This window comes from Struthio camelus, chromosome 1 (assembly GCF_040807025.1).
Source record: "Struthio camelus isolate bStrCam1 chromosome 1, bStrCam1.hap1, whole genome shotgun sequence".
In the NCBI taxonomy this organism is placed as follows: domain Eukaryota; kingdom Metazoa; phylum Chordata; class Aves; order Struthioniformes; family Struthionidae; genus Struthio; species Struthio camelus.
Window position 1 is genome coordinate 166889798 of NC_090942.1, and position 22045 is coordinate 166911842.

General features: G+C 36.9%; 1 protein-coding gene and 1 long non-coding RNA gene across 2 annotated transcripts in view; one reads left to right on the plus strand and one right to left on the minus strand.

Annotated features, from left to right (window-relative positions):
- Positions 1-22045, minus strand: part of GPC6 (glypican 6) — a 773736-nt gene that overhangs the window by 145417 nt on the left and 606274 nt on the right. The window lies entirely within an intron of this gene.
- LOC104139286 (uncharacterized) lies at positions 1567-20185 on the plus strand. Its single transcript, XR_693065.2, has 5 exons — positions 1567-1648; positions 2902-2988; positions 15388-15525; positions 16631-16717; positions 18513-20185. It is a non-coding gene; the product is annotated as an uncharacterized lncRNA (long non-coding RNA).

Sequence of the window (22045 nt, forward strand, 5' to 3'; positions counted from 1 at the left end):
GACCTCAAGATAGTAAAATGGATAGGCTTCTACTCTGTCAAATGTAGAATGCTGTTAGAGTCACCAGGATATATGCTCACCATAAATCTGATAAACTGTAGATGGGTATTTTTTAATGTAACACAAATAAGATTCAATAGCTTTTCTCCTGAGCTACTCAACTAAATTTAGAAACAAACTCTGAGTTCATCATCAAATAACATTGAATTAGTATGTTCATTTCATGGGCAGTTAACCTTTATTTCTCTTTAATAATTGATTGCCTTAATACTTTGTTAATATTATTAGTTTCATTACTTTATCTTTTTTTCTTACCCTTGGCCTTTTATTACATTAGCTCAATAAATTTTCATAGAATTGATCAGCTACAAGAAAGAAGTTGTAATGCTATAATACCGTTCTTCCTTTCATGGAAGGAAAACAATTCTAATTTTTCTACATATCCCTCTTCACAAGGACAATTGTAACACAATGATTGTTAATTAAATTACTGTAACTATGCTTAATGTTATTATTTATATAGTTTCGATCCAAAAAATTGAGTAAAACTAAGCTATATTCATAGCTGTTATTCATTTATGCTACTATAACTTAATCTTCCCAATAACCTGTCATAACTACTAAGTATCTTAACTTAAATTGTAATACCTAATCATGCAGGAACAAAGGCAATTTGATGTTGTATAACATCTAATATTCCAGACAAGAAAAGAGCAAAAGGGTCAGGTCAAGTATCTCACATTAGATATTGTTTCAGGAAACAGAAAATGAAAATGCCTCTGCTGGAAGGATTATCTATCCCACGCAGCTTCTTTAATAAAGTGTAAATTTCTAAGTAAGTATTGTGAGGTGTAACTGAAATAAATATTTCACATGAAAGTAGCACTAAGATCAGAAATCAGATCTATGGGTCAGTAACTTTTTTGCTTGTTTTTGAATTTTCACTTAGCAGCCCAGGGTCCTGACTGGCTTTCTTAAGACTTCTTAACTGCCTTGACTGATTTGACATTGCTACTGTATTCCTCCACAATTACAAATGAGCTTGATCTAACACCCACTGAATTGAATGGAAAGGTTCCCAGTGTCTATGAGTGATACTGGAGCAGTTCCACTGTTTGCATCATTTATTAGGGCATTTTGCCTGGCATGATCTGAGAAGTCCTTAGGTAAGACTAATATCTTTTTATTTGCATTAAGTTTGCATTCCAAAATTCTGTTCATTACTGGAAAGTTTTATTAAAGACCTGTAGAAGCCTAGCATCACTCAAAGCCTAATAATACAGTAGTTTTTAAGAGAGATTTTCGCTGCAGAGATCAGTCTCGAAAGATCTAGTAACATATCAATTTTCCGACTACACTCTTTCTTAATGACCACTTCAGCTTCATTGGACAATTTTCAGATCATCCCACTTTTGCAAAATAATCATTCAATTTGCTGCAGCAACTATGTTCAGACTGGAATTGTTACCCATATGTACATTACTAGTCTATTGCTTTATTGGTTATATTAACTACATTTTGTTTCACTGATGTAAATTAACATTTTGATGTTGATCTTCATACTTTAGATAACCTACTCAACAAGATGTTTCTTGTAATGGATTTTCCTGGCAAAAAAAATGTATTATGGAAATGTCTCCAATCCAAGGTAATTTGCACTGATGACCAGTAACCACATTTGAAAAATGAATGGTTTAATTACCAAAATTAAGCCAATTTCTTCCATATGTCTGTAAAAATAGCTGCTCCAAGAAAGTCAGATTCTGTGTGTATACAATTTAGATACTAGCCCATAAAATTTAATTTACATTAATTTCTCTACCATGAGCAAGGAAAAAGCCTTGAATGTAAATATTAGATGCTTGGAAGGGGGCCAATATAGTGCACAGTAGCTACCAATATATGCCATGTTTAGGGAAACCATTTTTGTTCACGCTTATAGAACGAGGTGTTTCACTCAGGATGCTTCACGAGCAAGTCAGCTCAGTCAAGCTAAATTGCTTTATATAAATCTTTATTCTTTCATTTAGATATACAGATTCATTAAGAATTTCCAGATTTTCTTCATCTAAAGCTTTCTTTTCTTAAATTTAAAGTGTTATCTCATGGAGATTACTGATGCAATTTAGCATGAGCTGATTATAAAGTGAGTGTGGAGAAGTGATGAGCAAAACTAAACCAAATTCGCCTGTGCTAGCTTTCTGTTTGTGATACTACATTGACTTCAGTAGTCTCACTTTTTATCCACAAAAATAAGACCATATTCAGAGCCAGAAATATAGTGTATATTTTGTCTGGTAAAATTGCAAGAATAGTTTCATAAACTATTAAACCTATTTACATAACTCGGGAAAGTATAAAGTATCCAGTCTTGGATGTCTGGATTTCCTTTTAGTATCTCTATCAACCTATAGAGTGGACTTTATATTGATAATATATGATATTATAAATATCATAAATGTTCCAGTTTATCTCTGCAATACTTTCCAGGATAAATGTCTTAGATCATAGGGTTTTTTTTTTTTTTTAATTAGAAAAATTCTACACCTACTTTCATCTCATTAAAAATAGCTTACTGTGGGCCAGGCTTCTTTTAAGAAAGAAGATGAACTTACCTGAAAGAGATCAGTTAGGGAGAAAATAAAAAAAAAGGAGACTGTTTTCTATATGACAAGTTCCCTTTCACAGTCACATGCTGCTTTGTTTTAAAGACGCAGCTTTTGGACACTTTTAAAAAATTAACTGTTGACTCCTAAGTGAATGGGCTCATAGGCATCTGCACACCTGGACCAGTTAACGCAGATAATGACTGGGACTAGTAACTTAATGAAAAGGTATTAGGATTGCACAATTATACAAGCAGGTTTGCAGATAATGAAACATCCCTGTAACTTTAAACAGGAAAAGTGGGCCAGATCAGCAGAAACCAAACCCTTAATGCAGTGCAGGTGCTGCCATGGAAATGGACTGCAGACAGATCCCCAACATGTGAGTAAATTTTGTAACTTTACAGTTATGTTCATGTTGCTGTTTTTTTCTTAAAAAAAAAAAGAAAGGAAATGGTAAAAATAAATTTAACTCATCAGTATTTCAAAACCTTTATTGTCGGTGCTAACAAATTACCACATCATTTTAAAATGAACACGCTACATTCCCTACCAACAGTGTTCCTCAATACTGCTATATAAGCTCATGTTTAGATCTGGATGTATGACTCATTCCACAGATTACATTTTCTTGGCGGATCAGGCATGTATCCGGAAGATCGTCACATAGGCTCTTACTTAAAAAGCCCAGTCCCCATTCTAAGCTGGTGTCTTTTCAGACAATTTCCTTTTCTTGTACTGTTACAGGTATCTCAGAAAACAGATTAATTTGTTTCAATTAGCAAGTGAAAATTAGCTCAGCTAAATTTTTCTTCTCTTCTACAGGCCAAATTGAATTGGATTATATGTACTGGCTACAGTACCTGCTGTTTAATGTCATGTAAAACCCTTGCCTGAAGACCAGCAGCTATTCAGCTTCCAAATGGATTTGTTATTATTGAGTATGAGATAGCCTGACCTAGCCTGCTGCAAAGCATGTTTCATTTCTGCTCTCCTAGGCGTTTGTAACCAGGGAAGAACTGAAAGAAGATTAGATTTACGTGCTGGTTTGGGGTTCTACTGAATGATACTGACACTTTGGGTAATTTAAAGTGTAATGATACGGTTAGATGTACATAGTCAGGTGTGCCTAGAAAGGATAGACAGCCATCCTTTTTGGAGTGTGCATGCTGGATTTCCATGTATACCTAAATGTCATGAGGCAAATGGGTCTTAGTGACTTTTAGTAGGATCTCTAAATCTACCAAAAACCAGGAACTTTGGAAAATATTAAGGTACATGCATAAAAAGAAAATAAAATATCTGGGTTTACCTTCTTATGAAAGCCATCTAAAGAAGATATTTAAATTATTTTAATGATGAAATCAAAAGGGTCAAAGAATATCCTTTAATCAAATTTTAAGTCTTCGCTGGTAATTTGTGACATACTGTACAAATCTTCTCTGCTGTGCTATGGATATACGCATATGTTCTGTAACATCTGGAATAAGCTGTGACCCAGCCAGCTTTCGGCTTGGAATATATCAACCAGGGGATTTCTGAAAGATCAATTTTTTGTTTCAGATCATGTAAATAATTTTTACTTTTCAAGGGAGAAAAAACAAGAGTGATATTTAGTTTTCACTAATCATTACACACTAAGTGGAGTGTTCCATTATCAGACTGAGATAACTCTCCAAGCTGTTAGAAAATAGTCCCACTCTCTGTACCAAATCATTTTCTGATTCTGTGTTTTTCTGTGATTCTATTTGTGGTCCAGATCAGAAGCTCTGAGCTGATATAGAGATGCTCAACAGGCTTAAGATATCCTCCTGCATTGAGCGATAGGACCTTCCATTTGAAAAACTTTGAGAATGTTTTATAAAAGGTAATTAAATAAACATTGAGATGGGAAGGCAGAAGAAAAGAGAAGCTCTAACAAGTCTCACATTATTCTATACACTGAAGTATTTATTATCCTGAGGATATTACTGGTCACAGTGGACACAAACGTTTTGCCGATAATAAACAACAGATTTTTCCATTATATTACTCTATGACAAGCACTGAAGAGCTGCTAAACTGTGGTAACTTAAATCTAGGTCCCTGTTGGCCTGGTTGCTTTATTGCTTGTGATAGGCAGCTACGTGATAGAGGTGTATTCAGCTGGAAAGGAATTTCCTGGGCCACTGAATCCTTCTTCTCCTCAGCCCTCCCCTCCTGCCCCATCCTCGCTTGAGACAACCCTGAAATATAAAATCTACTCCACGTACCTTCCAAACCACAAGCTAAATACCCTTCCAAACACCCTATTATAAAGCTAAGGCATATAATAGGAAAGGCCAGAAGCCACAAGCTATAATGAGCCCCAGGGGAACTCAAGGGCATCGCCAATGTCTGAGGTGCCTTCAATATGAGAGAATTCATTAGCTGACAGAAATGGATTTGGGAGAATGAATCCCCTAGAGAAGATGAGGAAGGAGACAAGCTCTTTATGTCTGATATAGCCTTCTTCCCTCAGTCTGTTAATCTTATAATTGGAATAAGCTAAGGTGGCTTCAGAGCAGGCTAGCTGTGAAAGGCCGCATGGCAGTGGGTTGCGAGCAGAGAGCAGGGCTCCACCAGCTGGAAGCCAGTTCGAAAGGAAGTGCACCGTAAAACGCATTGCTTGATAGATTTCAAATTAACTAAATAGCAACGCTGTGATCCAACTAAACCCTGTCCCTTGCGTTCTGCCTTTGAACCCATGTGTCTGGGACAAAAAATTGAGCTAAACCAGAAGCCGACCATCATTTTACACAGCCGATTGTCTTAGCAGAAACAAAAGAGTACAAACAGAAAAGATGCCAGCACTATATTTTAACTGAAGAAAGTATGGAAAACTGGTATGAGGCAAGTTTTACATAATGACTTCTCAAAGATACTCATCTTCTGCTAATGGCAGCAGTAGAAGCCATAAAAGCAGCTGCTGTTGCAGTCTCTTTACCTAGTGTGGCTGTCCAAACACTTTTGCCTGTTTTTGAAAGCAGGCGGACAGCTCTAGTTGCAGCATCGCTTTTATATATTTTTTATGCTAATGCGTTCAGGTTTTCCTTCAGGAAATCTTGTTTTTCATTATCAGTGCCAGATTAAAATTTTAACAACTTTCTTGTACTTGAAACAAAGATGTTTGTGTAAATTTACTGCTTGGGCAAAGGGAGACGTGACTTTCAGTGATATCCAGTTCAAGCTAGCCTTCAGCTACTTCCTGCTGCTTTATCTTTACGCCGTCTACTCAGTGATTCTGGAGCATAAACACCCAAAGAAAATCCTCTCGGAGGAGATGTCCTTCTGACTTTGTAATGAAATGTCACTAAAACAGTCTGCAATCAGCACTGGAAAAAAAGGGGATTATCAGTGCAGGAAAACAGAGTCATGTTTCAAAGACTGACAGCCGATCTAAATCTGGATGCCACAAAGCAAAGGCCAAGTCCCGCCGAAGCTAACACCAAACCTCCTCTTAATTTTAGCGGAGGAGGGAGGAAGAAGAATGTCTGAGCTTTCAAATTCTCTGGGAAGAAAAGTGCAGATGAGCAGAAAAGCTGACCCCCAAATAAAATTTACTATTTAGATCTTGGAAAACGATAACAACAACTTGACGGAGCTTATTAAGGCAGGGCTCCTGGGAGCTCCTTCCTATTTTAACACTTATTTTTGGGAAAAATTCATTTTGGACCTGATTTTGAAACTGTTAAATTTATTCAGTTAATCAGCTGAGGACTTTGGTTCAGAAAGTATTCATACATGTCAATAAAACTGCATATGTGATAATATCTACAATAGCAGAGATCTTAATTCATGGAAGCAGCAGAAATTTAACATGAGTTAACATCAGGATCCTGTTTTCACAACCCTAAAACAGCTATAATTGCTCTGCCTCACAAAGAATTGAGAATGAAGCTTTTTTTCCCCAATACTTCATGATAATAATTATATAAAATGATATTTGTTTATCAGAGAACTAGCAAACCTCTCTATAATTCAGGATTTATTGTTGGGGCTGGAATGGGCAAGCACTCTAATGAAATTTATTTCATTAAAATCACCCAGCCTTTCAGGTGGCAGCAGAATTTGTTATATGTGACAGTTTCCAAAATGAAGAATAAGGGAAAGGGAAAAAGAAAAGAAGAAAAGACCAAAACAGATGTTAAAATTGCAGTGCAATAAAAAAGTTTCACAAATCTAGAACATCAGTATTTTATATTTCATGTAGTTTCAACAACAACAGCAAAAACCCAAGCTCATGCAAATCCATGAAGATGCTGTAGGGTCACAGAATGAATTAGGTTGTTGTGACAGAAAGGGGACATAACAGGGATACTCAAAGATACATTAAGTGAGTATAGTATCCTCAGGGCACAGGGATTTGTAGTCTCCTAAATGTCCCTATATACATTCGGATTTTGATGGGGCACTATTAAATGTTACGGCAGGTGAAGACTTCCATCAATACACGTGTTAATCTGGCACTTGGGATGTCTGAAGAATTTCTGTGGAGAGAACTGCAAAAGTGCTCACACTCACAGAGAACAATTAGGAGATGTTAAACTGGATGTTAAAGATTTCTAAAGTTGTCTGATATCACATAATAAAGTTGAAACAGAGAATTTAAGTAGCACTTTGGTAGAATACTGTATGGCCTAATCATAGACTCTGGGGAAATGTCTCCAGCTGGATGCTGAACTGAATTTCAATGACGGTAAAAAGCAGAGAAGAGAGACTGCTCCATGGGTGGACAGCGATGTCTTTTTATCTTATCTATTAGTAATGACAAAATAATTCACTCCTACTTTATACAGATCTATTTATTTTACAGAGAAAAGGACCTCAGCTGTCTGCACAAGAATCAAAATCTCCTCCTCTGACCATTAAAGTGTGCCTATAAGTACACATCTAGACCTACATGCATGTCTGTTCAATGTCCATACTTATGCAATATATGTATGCATATAATATGGATAAGCAGTTAAATTATTATGAGCTTATCAGTAGCTGCACAGTTCCTGAGGGGCAACTCCGGTGCACACTGTGAACTCCTCTGAACAAGAGTAAAAGTTTCTTACCACTCCAGCTAACGACATATTCTTTATTGGGCAGGTACTTAACAGAAAAAACATGAATATTTTAGAGAGACTTCAAATATTTTATTGAGAATATCTTTTCCTCTCTCTTCCCTTAGAAGCTATGGTGCCATTTTTCAGTCTAGCAGTATATTAACGAAACACAGAAAGGGATGTATTATCTAAAAATACAACCCTGGTCAATACAAACTAATGTAGTATTTTTCTATACATAAAAAATATTACGACTTTAGAATCTAATGGTTTTACAATTGCAAGATATGGTATATTCCTGCTTTCTAATGATCAGAACACTTCCTGAATAGCTATAAAAGGAGCAGATGCTAACCAGGCAGTATGGGACTGAGATTGGTAACCACGAGGAAATATGTTAAAATACTGGCTTTCACTAAAACTTCTAATGTTCAACGAATCTTTCCTTACACTGTCAGTCAGACCTGCCTTTGAGGCATGCACTTGGACTCCTTAGGTGGGATTTAGACATGTGCATGTCTATGATATAGATATCTGAATGTGAACTAGTGACAGCAACTAAGTTCCCACTGCTTTCAACAGAGATGTCAAGTGGGATTCAGCTGACTAAAGGGGCCTAGCACCGTGCTGAATATCCTTATGCATTCAAAACATTCACATTGGATCTGTAGTTATGACAGAGTGCTTACAGGAGGGACAGCTGGAGGATGTTGTTAGGGCTTAGGATATGCTAGGTTATTTCATACAGCACTAGAAACCTATATTTCAGCACCTAAACCCCTCTCCTAGCCAACTACAATTGAATTTAAAGAGCTGTATAGAGCTCCCCAAAATAGACATCAATTTTTGGTCAACTGAATAGGCCTCTAGACTCCATTGCCCATACTGACTAGATTTTCTTTGACTATGCAGCAGTTTAGACACCTAGCTTACCTGTAGATACCTACAGGTAGGGTGAGCTGAATTCCACTTTTCATAAGCGTAGGATTCCAGAGTAGGAGAAACATCCTTTTCTGCACTGCCTTGGCCAAAAGACTGCAGTCCTTGAGTATGACTCAGAGATCCGGCCATGGCAAAATACTATACTGGGCTAGAGGCACGGTAACACCTTTGACCTGACAAGACTCCTAAGCAGGATTCCTCTCAGTCCTTTTTGTTCTTTAAATGTTGGACATTATGGGTGACTTAAACAACCCAAATTCCCTTCATGATTGATAGAGGGAAATAAGCGCCCCCTGCAAGGGATTCACCTCGCCTCTCTCAGATCTCTATCTGAAGAAAAATTTAACAATCATTTGAAATTTTCTATTTATCTCCGTTGATCACAAGGACAGATGATTAGTTCAAACATAACAATCTACCTTTTAGACCGATCGGCTAAAAAGGATGATTCCTTTCTGTTATACCACAGCGTGGTACTAAACATATCTGATGACAGCGTCACCAGGGCTTCTCTGTGTTCTCTGGAACTGGACCCCAAACACAGTCTCACACTATGTGGATGGGAATTCTTAATACAGCCACAGCTTATTAAATCTACATAGATGATTCTTCTCTTTGGCTATAGGTATCTTTCTGTGGAGCACAACCGCTTGCAAGCAACTTCATTTATACGGAAACATTCCTTGACTTGCTACTTCTGTGCAGAATTACCTGAGAACAAAGAATGAGAATCTTACCAGACTATGCAAAGGCCCAAGTGATTAGGCGAATACACTTTTAGAGGCTGCAGATTACCAGTGCTTCATTTTTCTCTGTTGATTTCAGACAAGAAAATAAGGTCTCATACAGTACATGAGTGCTACCATAACTTCCCTGGTGTTTTAATAACATTAAGGCTAGTCCTAGAACAAGATTCACAGCTTGGAATTTGGCATTGCACTGAAGTGTAAATACAGTTTATTAAACTTGTCACTAATAGCTGTTTTTGACTTCTTCGTAGCGAACGAGTCACCATTTTAATGTAAAGTTAAATCATTACTCACAGCCATACAAAGAAATCCTTTACTTTATTATTTGAATTTTTTAAGCCTTACTGTAAATTGCTGGAGGCGAATTGTACACTAACACTATAAAAATAAAATGGAAAACCTCTAAAGTGCTGCAATCCAGAAAATATATGCACTGTTATCACAGATCATAAATGCAACTACAGATAATTTTAAACATATGGTAAGCTTCTCCTTAAGTACTTATATTGTAGGGAGCATAATTGTGCTCTAAATCTTATTGTAGTCACAGAATAATTTTGCTTTGAACATTTGTGTAGGTAAAACCTGTGCTCTCATAATGATATTTATTGAAGCTGGATTGGTTTACAATTTGCAATTCATTAATTCAGTGTATAATTCCAAATAAACAAGCAGTTTCCTGTGTAACTATTTAACTCAACAGCAATATACTACTGTAAAATATCAGCTATCAACAGTTGTTTAATGAGAGCAGAACTAATGAGGCCCAATTTATCTATCAGTTACTTTGTGACATTTTTCCCCACTGCATTTGCTGCTCTATTCCACATTCTCAGTCTTATTCCCTCTTCTTTTCCCACCTTCACCTGTTTGCTGCATTTAGCTAAAATTGGTCAATGGATTCATTTTTCCATCCAAATACTGCTGAGGTCTGACCCTGATCTTACACACGCTTACACATATGAAACTTTATATAAAGTTGTAATTAAACAAGAAAAAAATGTAGACAGTCAAAAATACTTAAAAAAAATCCCCAAACTCATTTAGCACATACTTTTAATAGATCTTATTTTGAAAAATATGAACTTTTAGGAATTAATTGTAGCAAATATTAATCTAAATAGAGAGCACAAATATAATACGGTGATTTCAAGTATTCAGAATTATGATGAGACAGGGATATCATTGAGAACTGAAACAACTACCAATGACGTTATCTGAACTTGCATGTCATCAGGGAATGTGAGTCTCTGTAATATCTGAGAACTGTAACACTGATACAAGCTAATTCTGACATCAAGATCCTTGAGCTGTATCTAACTATATTTTCTCTCATATTACTAGACCATCATGGCTATGATAGCATCTCTCTTTTCTTTCAGAACAGAGCAGCAGTCCATTCTGAAATGCAGAGCTCATATATCTCCCTTCCTCATGCACATCTAACTGCATCACATGCAAACAACCTTGCTTTGTGCTTCATCCTAAATACATAAAAAAAATACTGTTTTAACAACACAATTCACCTCAAAGCAAATGGTTAAAATGGGAGCAGACAGCATATTCTGTAGCTTTTCAAACATGAATTAGGTTTGAGGCGAAGATTTTGCTTTAGGATTTTTAAAAAATGCTTTGAATTTTTATTTACTTACTGAATAGTCCTTAATTTATTTGCAACTTGAAGGAAAAGCTCCATTTAGCTTAGACTTTGATTAGAACCTATCAGATTTCTAAATCAGTGAATGAGCTACAGACGCCATATCTTATGTTTCAGTTGTTCCTTTAAGATTTGACTGAAATGTGCTCGGTCACCAAAAAATTTGAGAATTATGTGATAAAACTGTATATTTTTTTCATGGCTGATACCTCTTGTCTTAGACAGATGTAGATGTATAGACTGACATATTAGTTCCTTATATGGACACATCTATCTTATTCTGAAGGCTGATTTTTTCAGACAACCGAATTATTTTCAAGATACCCCCAAAACGTTCTTTAATTTATCTCTTTCTTTTTTTTTTTTTGAAGTAAGCAGGTCTCTTCTACCTACATTCAGTGACATAGGATTAGGAGTGTGTTCTGCTAATTTCAAACTTATTCAAGTATCAGACTTTTTGACCATTCAACCCTTACACAAAAATCATTTGATTTGAAAACTCCTAAAGAGAAATTAAAAACATAACCAAGAGGAAACAGGAGGAAAAAATTGGGGACCGTGAGTAATAAAAAGAAAGGAAAGAGAAACATAGAATGAAACTCTATTGAAAAACTTAACATGCTTTTTTTACTACTAATAATATCATGGCAGTCATTTGAAGCTCAGTGCATTTCAGCACTGCACTGTGCAAAGCAATCATTGAAAAAAACAACAAGCCAGGCTCCACGGCCACTACACTTTAAATGGACTCCGAAAAGAAAATGTTGGAGAGGACAGGAAGGGGTAAATCATAGGGTCCTCTAACAGAATGTAGTATTTTGAAAGCAAAAATAATGTCATTCATTTCTTTTAAAAACCTTGTTGTGCGAGGAGAGTGCACAAGTGGACTTCAGAGGCAGAGAGGGTGAGAAGTGATAGAAAGAAGAGTGAATAAGAGTCCAATGAGAAGACTCTGAGGGAGAGTTGAAGAGAAATTGAGGTAAACACATTGTGAGGGAGGCTAATGAAAACCACCACTTAGCAGAAAACGTTGAATTTCCAAGGGCACATCATACCATCAGGCTCTCTAATCCTCTTCTGCTGCTGCGGCTGGGAACCCTCCCAGCTGTCTCGCCAACTTGCAGTGGATGAGCTGAGCTGACACTGCTATGTTTAGCAAAAGTGCTGAGTATCTATGAAGTACCTGTGACTTCCGATCTCTATTAACCTCTCTACTAATACTCTTTATTGGCTATTTAGCTTTCAGCAAAAGCAGCCACCAGTCATTCAAAATGACATTGTTAATCAAACTCTTTTGAATTTTTTACTTCATTAGAAAATTTGGCTCCAAAAAAAAAAATCTGGGAAGAATCAAATTTATTTTATTTATTTATGATCAAATTTATCCACTTGATTTCTTAGGTCAAGGGTACTTTTTGTTCTCTTCCCATCAGAGCAAAGCACAGATGACATCCTGGCCATCACCAGTTCTCTCTGACAGGTTCTCTGGCTGGTAAATACAAGTTTAGCTCCCTTATCTACCAGATTATTTTGAGTTCTTCCTCTCTGCCTCTTTGTGTCATTCTTCCTCTATTCATTCTTACATTTTCCATGGTGTAAAAATAATCTGAAATTTACTGAAAATAAAGGAACAGTCTGCATAATCATGACTTCATATATTACCAGATATTACTCATTTTAATTTTATTGACATATGTGACATTAAGCAAAAGTATAAATATAGATTCAAATTCAAGGGGTTTCTATTTTAGGTTAGGCAGGTAACAATGAATCATAATATTAAACTCCAGTGCTTAATGACAGTTTGAAGCAATAAAAAGTCAAAAGTAGCTTTTGGATGTATTGTTTTCCAAGCACATAGAACAGCAGAAGTACTGTTGTTTAGTGTCTCTCTATTGCATTAGCTTCTTATTTCAAATGTCCTTTCGTAAACTACAACACATAAATGTTAGAGCAAAGATTAGTGGTAAAAGCCAACCCAAAAAGAGTTTTATATGAGGAAAGTGTAGTAGTTCCAAGAAAGAAGAATATGGGGCATGGAAAACAGAGCCATAAAACTGCAAAATTAACATGGGAGATAAGTTAAAGGAGAAGACAAAGCTAAAAACTTGATCTTTGGACTCCTTGTAAATCCTCATTAACAGAGACTTCAGAATGCTCTTGAGTGAAGGTCGTTATTTACTGTCACAGATTCAATCCAATTTCAGCAAAATCACAAAGTACTAACAAAACCTTACATCACATCTGTCTGACATGAGAATCATTATTATCTTGATACTTTTAATTACAGGAAAGAATGACAAGGATGCTAAATCTTAAGTCAGTAATTTGAATTTTCTTTTTGAATCTGACTGAACTGCTAGAATGGAAATCTGGTATCGGAATGAATTAGAGTAATGAGCAAATTAGAAAATGCGGAGTGTGATCTCCAGCTGAGTAACTGGATATTTATAAATTTTTTATTTTATAAAATAAAAAAGCCAGCACAATTCGAATTAATATATTACATTAGGTTAAGTCTTAGAGTATATGGTTGAAGTTCACATAAGGCTGGGTTTAAGTTAAAATAGAAATATTGCACTTCTATAAGATTATGAGTGACTTCTCACAAGTCGCTTCGTAATGGATTTCCACATGAAGATAATATTTTTTGATAAATACTTTTATTAGTTTAGATGATTTCCCAGTAAGAACCAGAACCCAGAACAGATGTGTTAGCTGTGAAAATTTTGGTTACGTGAGTCTGACTTAACAAAACTACCTCTGACCTTAACAAAGGTACTTCTCCAGACTTGGAGGAGAAGGAAAGGACTGTAGATCACAACAGGGGTCAATTTCCAGGGTATTGATTTTCAAAAGTGACTTTCTGAAATTCAGAGACCAGTTAGGACTTGAAAATGTAATTCAAGACAATATTCATAGCATAAGTTTATAGTGTGAATTTTAGCTTGTTTGAAGGAGCCTGCTGAATTTAGGAATACAATCACCTTCCACAGTTAGCACAGAAACACAGCTATCTCTAGGGCTGACTCACATTTGAGAAAGACTCTTAGCTCCACATCCCAAATGAATCTGGATCTTTTAGATTTTGTCCCAGTTTTGCTGGATAGCTTTGGAAGTACAGATATGCTAGACACAACAGTAGTTTGCAGTGCATTTGTTAATCAAAAGTGCAAAACTGCAAGGCAAGGTATAACACTTGAAAATTGATTATCTAACTTTTCTTTGTTTACCAAGGAAGCCTCTGATTAATTGCCATATTTGTTATTCAGCATCCTTTGACCAAATTCAAATGCCAGATCAGTGCAACTGTCTACTTATGGGGAGTAAAAATGCTATAAATAAAACATCCTTTCTGAGTATAGAGATGGTTAAGCATCTCCAACTGGATGCACAAGTTGATAATAAAAGAAACTGTGAAACCAAAAGGTAACTGAGCACAGTGTACTGTGGTGGGGCACAATAGCTCTTAAAAATACATTGAGAAAGGTGATTCATTTCCTCAGTGATTTCTCTGTTACTTATGCTAAGATTAGACTACTGTACCCTCTTAGAAGTATATTTCCCCTACTGCTGGGGAGTACAGAGGGGAAATCATGGCTTACTATTAAATGAGAAGGTACTTTTTGGAGCAAATTTGTTTTTGCCTTGATTAGTCAGAGCAAATAGGGCAAAACAAGTTTCTTGTTTTCAGTAATGCAATTCAGAATCCACAGATTAATTAAGTATGGTAATATTAATCTGACTCAACATACTGTATAAAAAGATATCTTAATATAAACTAGGTACTTTTTTGTTTCATGGCACCATACGGTCCACTGTTGAGATGGTATTCCGTATTTACGAATGCATAATCAAATACATAAACAAATCAAAGCACTAGAAATCAGAATATTTTAACACCTACCCTCCAAACCCAAACAACCTAAAACCAAAACAAAATAACAAGATAATCTAAAACACTGTTGCTTGAAGTCTGGTATTCCAGTAAGTGTATATGTAACATTAATAGTTATTTTTATCATGTTGTTGCTATTTAATTCACATCATGCTGTTGGCTAAATAGTCATTGCTTCATTTTTATGCATTTAAATAATTGTGGCTATCTGAGAGTAATGAATTTTATCAATAGATATCAGAATACCTGGGCTACAGGTATCTTAGCATTGCTGAAGTCAATGGGATAAATTCTATTCATTCGGTAGTGCTAGATTTTACTCATGCTTTTTAGGAGAGTTGATGTTCAAATTATTTTAGGATGGCAACAAATATTTAGGAATAGTGTTTTTTTAGCCTGCTGTTATATGCAGTTCTGCCCCTGAGTACAAATAACTGCATTAGCGGCTGCATTTCCTTTTCAGCAAAAAGCAAGGGACAGACCATGAAGAAGGTAGCTGTGGGACAGGTGAATGAAGAAGGCTCATGTTATTGCCAAATGAATGGGAGGACCAACATCAACATTTAAAAAGTGCACTGGAAAAACAGGATGTGGTTAGAAGGTGAGTCAATTAGATGCTTCTCTCTTCTCAGTTTGCTCACTCTACAAGCAGTTTGCCACAATTCAGTTGCTTTGTAAATAATAATCAGTTCTTGGAAATAACATTGGATCCTATGTCTCATAGATAGATATATCTCTGCAAGCAGTAGCATGTACTGGAAAAGAGCATCATACTCTGGAATCGCTGCAATAGTACTGAACGATTCCTAAAATAATTTCCCTGTGACACACAAAATCTTGTCAGTGTTTTTGTTTCAAAAGGTGAGATTATCACAGTTATGTCAAATCAAGAGTATTTCAATAAAACATTATCTAGAAGTTGTCTGTGCAGCGTTCTGAAAGGATTTCTTTTTACGGGTCTCATGTGGTCTTATTCTGCAAAGTCTTACCTTAGTGCATTGTTTTTGACATACAGATAGTTCTGGTGATACCAGTATGACGGCTTACTTGAATAAAGGTTTCAGAGTCCCATCACTTAGATTTCTATCAGTGAACAGGTAAACCTATAAGGAATATTTGGAAACTCTCTCAAGCACTTCCAACACATGCAGTTAAGAGACAGGAAAGATTCATTTAACAGGCTTGAAAATATGAAAGCTTTTTTCATTAGAAAAGGTGGTGATAGCAATTTAAAAATTAAACAAGTCTCTTTCTTTCCCAGAATGCTTATTGCTGAATTATCCTTTTAGGATTTTACTGGAGCCTGCTGTGCCATTTATCTCTCTAAGAAGCAATCTCTTAAAGATTTCATCATTAGCTGCTTGCTGAAGCAAAAATGTGTTTGCTTTTTACAACTTGAAAAATATACATATTTGTGCAGAACATCTGCACGTGTAGTATTTCTCTTCCGGAGCAGAGATCCGGAGTAGAAAGAGGAAAACAATATATCCCATATCTCTACTTTCTTCCTAGCGTGAAATATTTGCAGATTGAGGAGCAACTGTCTTTCTCTAGGAAAGAGCAAATCAGCGCTTTTTCAGCTCCAGTGTCTGTGTGCGTGCCTAGCTCCTTTAGCTCAAACTGCTCCGCTTGCAGCACCTGGGTTATGTGTCTCTTATCGCCACCGTCTTTCTTTCCTCACTGCCTCATGCCTATTTCTTCCTCAGACGGCAGCCTATCCCTAATGCAACAGAGGGAGGAGACTGGGTACCCCCAGCAGAGGACAAATGCTTGAAGTGCACCGTGCTCCCCAGGTACTCCAAATCACACAGAACCGCTGAGGTGGGAAGGTACCTCTGGAGATCACCCGATCCAACGCCACTCCCTAGAGCAGGGTCATCTATAGCAGGTTGCTCAGAGCTGTGTTTTGAATAATCCCAAGGATGGAGACTCCATAACCTCTCTGGGCAACCTGTTCCAGTGTTTGATCATCCTCACTATAAACAACTGAGGTTTTAATGTTTAAATGGAATTTAAATGGAAATGGAAATGGAAGTTCCTGTTTGCACCCATTGCCACTCGCCCTTTCACCAGATATCACTTAGAAGACTCTGTCTCTTTCTTCTTTACTATCCCCCTATCAGGTATTTATGCACATTGATAAGATCCCCCAGAGTCTTCTCTGAACAGTCCCAGCTCTCTCTGCCTCTCCTCATATGAGAGATGCTTCGAGTCCCTATTCACCCCTGTGTCCCTCCCGTAGGTCTGTGTCTCTCTTGCATTGGGTCAAGGCTGCACACTGCAGTCCTAGTAGGCAGTAGCGCTGAGTAGGGCTGACCTTCACAAGGACCAGCACAGACCTGGCAGAAGCTGCCTTCCTCGCAGCATGCTGGGGAGAGGTTTTAGCCCATTCTCTTCTCCTGGTTTTTCCCTCACAGCAGCAGCTGGGGCAAGGACCCTCCCCCAGCACTACATCTCTGATGACTGCAGGCAATCGCTCTCACTTGTCTTGCAGTGCCAGCAGTTTTCTCTCCTGAGCCTTTTTAAGCACAAATAGCAGGTCTTTTATATTGCTCCAAACAGGTATGATTTTTCAAAGCTGCCAAATTCTAAGCAGAATCCAAATTATTTATCTTCAGACACTGCTCACTGAAGACTTCTTTTGGTTTAACTTGGACCACTGGCACATAATGCTAATTTCAGGTCAAAGGCAGTAAACTTCAGTGCACTGAAGGCTCATCCTGACCTAAGTAACTCCAATTGTGACGATTCATGGACTACATAAATTTAGATTGCATTTTATTAGACATTTCTTAACACTATATATCTTTGGCTACTCTGTGATATATTCACCCTCCCAGAAGATATGGTAATTTGCCCTTCTGTTCAGGCATCTTCACTGCAGATGTTGTGAGACTGACAAGTGCTTCTCTGCATATTCCCTCCAGACCTCCTAAGTTTAAACTAAATCTCAAAGGCAATTTTCAGTCTCCTGGTTCATATATGCTAAATTCAAGTTCACTGTGCCTAATTATACCCAGCACCCTCACACAAGAGGGAAACAATCTAGCCATACTCTGTTAACCTTACCTTTTACCCTCATCCTCCTATATATACACATACATGTGTGTATATATATGTGTGTGTGTGTGTGTGTGTGTGTGTGTGTGTATTTGAAATTTTGCAGATGCACAGTTTAAAAATAGCAGGGGAATATGCTGAAAATGGCCAGGGACCCAAAATTTCGTGGAGAACTGAAGTACAGAAAGAGCTTGTATCCTTTTATCTCAGAGAAATACTTTCAGATTCCTTTGCTTTGATGATTTGGGATTCTGCTAGTGTACATTTTATGAGATCTAGTCAACTGTATACAATTATTGTGAAAAGTTTGTGTTTTTTTATTTCAATTTGTGGACAGGGAATTTTGTAATTTTCTTAAAAGCTCTGTACCACCCACCAGATTAGGCACAATGAAGAGTCATTAACCATGACCCCCATGTCTACACAGAAGGCATGCTCAAGAGGCTAGTTAAAGGTAGAAAAGCAACTTCTTCTCCACCTTCTCTCTAAAAGGCAGCAGAAAGGTAAAAATGCAAACTTTCCAAACAGGGCAGCAAGATAAAGTGACCGAGCAGGTAACTGAAAAATGACTCACAGAAGGAACAAAATGTGCCATAAGGAGGCTTCTGGCAAAAGAGAGGAGGATCTATCACCCGAGGCCATGGGAGGCTGCCTGACCTGGAAAGGCTCCAAGACCTGGAAGAAGAGCTTTGAGGCAGCACAGAGAACACAGACCTAGCCCCAGAAAGGAGTCTACTGAGGTGAGGCAGCAAAATAAAAGCAAGATTTATTGGTTTGTCTAGGTCCATTTATTATTCAAGCGACCATGTAAAGAACAGTTCTCAATATTCATCGATGTACACTTCTGCAGCCATATAAAACAAGTGTGAAAGACTGTAAAATGATGCAAATTGGACTGCAACTTTGTCCATGTGTTGGTGTCAGCCCTAGATGGAAGGCACTGGGAAATCAGGATCTTCATGTTTCTAATGTGCGCTCATACAGGCAGTTCCTTTTCCCTTTCAGTTCAGCCTTAAATTCAAACAATTTTGTCCATGAGTAAAAGCATAATATCCCACTTAATAAGGGAAGGCTGCCCCAGACAACATGTAATCTATAAGACTAGAAACAAAAGGTAGAACCACATTTTGACAGTGCAAACATATTTTAAGAACTCCGTAGTTAGTGCTGCTTACTGCTTCACATACTCAGTTTCCCGGGGTTTTCATGCAGATTTTACTGAAGTGGGCACAGCATCATATGGCAGATGCTACAGTAGTTTTCAGTGAATATCTTTCTTTACTATTTTGGCCTTTTTACTTTAGAAGAGATGTTTAAAATATTTTTACTTCATGCCATTTTAATCAATACTTTTTCTGCTTGGTATCCAACTCTGGTGAAATGTTTTATGTTAAAAACAGTTATTAATTAAAAGCATATGTGACATCGAAGGAAATGTGAAAGCTTCATACCAAATTTTGCTTTTTCAAAGCTAGCATCAAAAATTCTTCTGTTGCTGTATTAAACCCTCAGGATTAAGGTGGAATACGTGGATACAGAAAAATAAAAGTAGAACAGGCTAAAAGAATGTGACTTAATGAGATGCGACAGGAAAATAAAAAAAAAAGCGGCACAAATGTAGACTCCAAAACCAAGTATTAGTTCCATACTAGAGTTAAAGCCAAACTGTAAAGGCAAATAGTTTTCATAATCTCATCGCTTTACATCTAGCAAAACATAATAGTATAAAATAACACTCCTTCACTTAGGCGTAGGTCCAAAAGAAGATGCTGAGATGTCCATATCCAATTGAAATTAATGGCCCATTTATATCTAAAACAGGAAGAAGCTCAACTCTGTTGTAGTATTGAGGCTTGAAGCACTACGTATAAAGAGAGGAATCTCTCATATGCAGTTTAGATACCTAGCTAAGGCTTGTACTGGCTTCAGCATGCTGGCTGCTGAGTAACACATTTCCAGGTGTCTTTCTCTTTGTATCCTGTATAGATGGTGGCACTGTGGATTCCCCTCTGGGAGCCAGATGTCTGAAAATCACATATAATGGTACTCATTGCATTTAAGAACTTTGTGCATCTTAAGATCCATATGCTTAAGTAAAAAATACTCAGAATCCTAATTTATTGGTGCCTGAGTGCTTCAGTGGAACTCACTGTTATGTCCCTAAATATTTCTGTGAAGGTGGTCCTCAATTACAAAATGCCTGTCAGTGAGAAGAAACATTACCAAAGAACTGCAGGAATATGGCAATCTTGATGATATAAATTAGTAAAGAATTGAATATTAATAGAAATTATTTTGAAAGTGTTTTTTTCCTGACTGAATAATCATAACACCAAATTTGTATCATCCCTTCCAGGCACTGACATAAGGAGCTTGGGGTTGGGGGGAGGAAGGAAGAAGAGAGACAAGATGAAGCATAAGAGTGTTAAAATTGGAACATTGCATCCATACCCACCAGACTGCTTTTTCTTTACAGTATTTCAATTATCCTGACAATGAAAGAAAGAATAGCTACCATAGCCATCATCTTTAGTCACTTCTGATCTGACAAAGTTCTACATATATTCCACCTAATAAGCCTTTTTTTTTTTAAGCCTGCTGATGAAGTATAAATCACACCGTAATTGTTTCACTTGAGGTTTTCTGTATGCACCATTCTACAGAGGCTGTTGCTAAGACAGAGCATATGGTTAGGCTCCACCATGGCAACAACTACCAGCCCATGATAAATTAAAATCCTTAACTCCTCTATGTTAAAGATCATTGTGTCCTAAATATTGTTTCTATAATATGAACAAGCAGAAATCCCCTGTTCTTTCTGGTAGTTGCGCAGTATCAGCAATTAGCTATTAAGCCCTAGACTGCATCCCGTAAAAGCAGAGCAACCGCTTTGGCTTATTAATGGCCAAAGGCTTTGAATCATTATGTTTTAATTTGGGCAATGCATTGTTCTTCATTCCCCTCCAAGAGACAGAAGAATCTGTCAAGATCATCAAGAAAGTTTAGTCATCTTTGTGACTAATCCTGAGGAGGCTTTTTTTAACAGCTAACAGGAGTTTTCTGCAAGGCGTCTTCCCAAAGCCATTGGCTGCACTCACAGAGAGCTGGCTTTATTAAGATTCAGCCAGTCAGTATTTTACATGTCACACTGTAAAGAGTTCTGGATATATCTCCCAAACCAGACGATTCCTGAAAGAATGAAAACCAGTGTCTGTATGGAGGCATCGTTGTCAAAGACTCTGTTATTAATGAGGTAAAACTGATGTAGTGTAACAATCAATACACAGAGTTAAAGAGATCTGCACAGGCTTACAATGGTTACAAATTCAATTATTTCAGCAAATGTAAATACAAGAGATATAAATATGCTAAACAGTTCAAAATTCTTTGATGAACGCTAAAACCAATTTGTGTACTATAATGTGCAGCCTTGTTGAATGCAATCTCATGAACTGTAGCAATCTTGACCAGAGTTTAAAGGTATCCAGTCACTGAAATGTTCATTAAGCGTTATCTCAAGAGGCTGTTCTGTTTGCTAGAATGATGTTTTTTAATTAGTGAATTACAGAACTGCATAAAAAACCTTCAGTCGTCATCAGCTTCTGCTTATACAACATCTTCCTACTGCCTAAGAACAGAATTGCTTTGTAATTGTATCTTCCACTGCAAATATGCAAAAAATATACGCCAGGAAAGCACTAGCAGTTCCTAAGATAGCTCAAAATATAGATGAAGAATCAATTGCTTTAGCAGGGTATGATAAAGTTTTAGAATCTTTTAGAATCTTTCTAATGTTAGCTACTTTGTTAAAAAACGTTATTGTTGATATCACATGACATCAATGGAATGAATGGGGGTGAAATGGGGGTGGCCTTCACCAAACAAAAATATAATCCAGACAGCTATGGCCAAAAATCGTGCAAAAATCCATGTAAGATGAAGAAACAGCCTTTCTGGCTGGAAATTGTACAAGTACATCCAGTCAAGCACTGAATGTAGTAGACCTTCCCAAGAGTAACGTATTCCAGACAGATTTTTATCATATCCTCTTTGCGGTTAAC